The sequence below is a fragment of the Pteropus alecto genome, unplaced genomic scaffold (assembly GCF_000325575.1).
Source record: "Pteropus alecto unplaced genomic scaffold, ASM32557v1 scaffold196, whole genome shotgun sequence".
NCBI classification, from domain to species: Eukaryota; Metazoa; Chordata; class Mammalia; order Chiroptera; family Pteropodidae; genus Pteropus; species Pteropus alecto.
In genome coordinates this window covers 6,200,915-6,203,782 of record NW_006439717.1, presented here as the reverse complement: position 1 = coordinate 6,203,782, position 2,868 = coordinate 6,200,915, and positions in this window count along the sequence as shown.

Sequence of the window (2,868 nt, the reverse complement as noted above, 5' to 3'; positions counted from 1 at the left end):
GAACCTCTTCTTCAATGTATGCAGCTGGAAGTACTCAATTTATTCCCTAGGACAATTAAGGCATCTCTGAAATAGTATGGGATTTTTTTTTTTTTAATGATTAAGAATAATCATAAATTTTCAGATTTTTGATCACCTTTACATTTCTTCATTGATTCTTTTCTCATCCTGGCAAAATAGATATATGAATCTTAACTTTACAAAGGGAGAGACTGATACACAGGGCAAAATGAGTCGATTTATAATAAAACTTTTATATTTAACATTTTCTAAAACCATTCCAAATAAAGATCAAAGATATTTGTGAACACATAGAAATTCTGCATATATTTTGGCAGTCTTGGGTAAGAAAGTGGTTATCAGGGGGGTTTGTTTGCTTTTATAGGAAAGGTTGATTTTTCTATAGAAGTGGGCACATGTTTGGAATAATTTATATAAATTTTACAAATTAATTTTACAGATGATATTTTGGTATAAAAAGTTGGTTAATAATTAGCAAATGACAATTCTTTAAAAATAAACATTTTATCAGATTAATCTGTAGTGTGCAGCATTTAATTACAGAGCTGTGGATATGGTGCTAAGGAAAAGTGTGAGATAAATTGGCCTCCTGGAGCATGAGGGTGGTAAAAAGCACATTATAGCACCCTAATAAATTACCCACCTCAAATAATTTGAAATGACATTAATATTAAAAAAGCAAGAGAAAGTCCTTTTAGAAATGAAAACTAAATGATTCATTCAGTAGTTAACTATAATTTCCCCAAAAAGACAATATAGTAATAGAAAAGGAAAGAATAATGGCAACAAAAAAAGCAAAAGGATGCATATTTGTTGATCTAAGGTTTAGAATAAGAGCACTGGAGTCTGCTTTGCCACTTTTAAGTTCCTCTGCTTAGGCAAATAACATACCGTGTCTCTGTTTCCTCATGTATAAAGTGAGGATAGTACCCTCTAACTCCTAGAATTGTCATAAAGATTTTGTGAGATAAATATTAAGCAAAAAAGCATCATACTTAGTGCTCAATATTAGAAAAGGCTTCGCTCTTTGAATAAACTCATGTGTGGAATAAAGTAAGGAGCACTGCGGAATTAAACAGTGAACTAAACTCACATATTTACCTTTGCTTCCACTACAGTGATAGTAAAGCAGGAGATAAACCCACACAAAGGAAAAAGGACAAAGAAAACAGGAAAGGAGATCGAAAGCAACAAAAATTTGAAAGCTGGAACAGGAATGAACAAGTTCTGGCACTTTTTTGGCGGGCGGGGGCGGGGGGCAGAATGGAATGTAAGCAGGCAATGGGAAAAGCCTGGAAAATAAACTACCTGAATCAAAGAACCTTGTTGAAATATCAGGAATTGAAGTATAAGGTGCAACTGAAAGCAGGGGAACTGGTAGACTCTACAGGTGTGAATTATATGAAGCTGTTAGGCCTCACCACTCTCCTCCCTCAAACCCTTGCCTCTGTATGATGCCATTCCTCCATTACAGCATAAGCCTGGAGTTTAACTGGCTAGAGAGTTTGAACAAAAAGGTCCTAAGACTCTGAATTTGGGTACATCAGGCTCGACTGATGGTGAGGGGTACTTAACCAAAAAATAAAAAAGGGCGGGAGGAGGGTTGTGAATTAAGTAAAAGGCAACAGTCCCCTTCCCTCACTTAGATCCCACAATATTGCAATCAGGCTCAAACTACATAAATAGTTCTTTTCTGAAAATTCTGACCAGTCCAAGAAAAAGGAACTACACTGAGAATCAGGAATTCCCAATAAAAAAGCACAGATTACCCTATAGTAAAGTCTATCAGGTGATAAATCTCAACTACCACAGACCTTCCACTCAACTTTGAGGTACCTTAATGTTAAATAAGATAAAAATAGCCAAAGATCCCTAGACATTAGAAAGATTCTATCTAACATGAAAGACAGAGCAAAACCAAGAATAAAAAACAACTTTGTGACTGTGATAATACAAAATTAATCTCCTTGGGGAGATAAAAAAGTGCATCTTTAAAACAAGAACAAGATGCAATTAAAAGGAACATTCAGAGAGCAAACACTGTTCTTGGAAACTAAAAATATGAAAACAAGTGTTTTGAAAAACTGAATAGAAGTGTGGAAGATGAGTTATCAACTTATAAAAAACAGGAAGTGACAAGATTATTAGAGAACTATTACAGTAGCAGAAAAATAGGTGTTCCAAAAAGAGAGATAAAAGGCATAAAGCATTCAAGACAATTTCAAGAAAACTTCAAGAAATGAAGGACCAGGTGTCCAAATCAAAATACACCCAGCACAATGAAGAGAAAAAGGCTCCCAGCAAAGTGCATCATCATGAAATTTTAGAACTCCAAGATGAATTGCCCAGCAGAACAAGGCAAAAAATCTCCAGGGAAACGAGATTTTCAGTTTCAAGAAAGAAAATTAGGTCACATACAAGAGCTTAATTAAGCATTAGACATCTCAATAAAGTGATGGTTAACTGTATGGTTAACTGTATGTTAACAGTTAACCAGGACAAGGTGTTCTCTGATTAAACATTATTTCTGGGTGTGTCCGTGAGGGCACTTGGGAAGAGATTAGCATTGGAATTTAACTCAGTAGATTGCCGCCCACCCTGTCCCACCAATGTCAATAGGCATCGTCCAAGCCATTGAGGTCCTGAATGGAGGAGGAACTTGTCCCTTTTTTTTTTTTTCCTGCCTCACTGGAATATCTCATCTCTTAATGCCTAGGGACTAGGATTTTCCGCCCTCCCCCGGCTTTACTGAGGTATTATTGACAAATAAAAATTGTATATGTTCAAGGTATACAAGATGTTGTACACCTTAGTTACCAATTCATGTATGTGTGGTAAGAACACTTA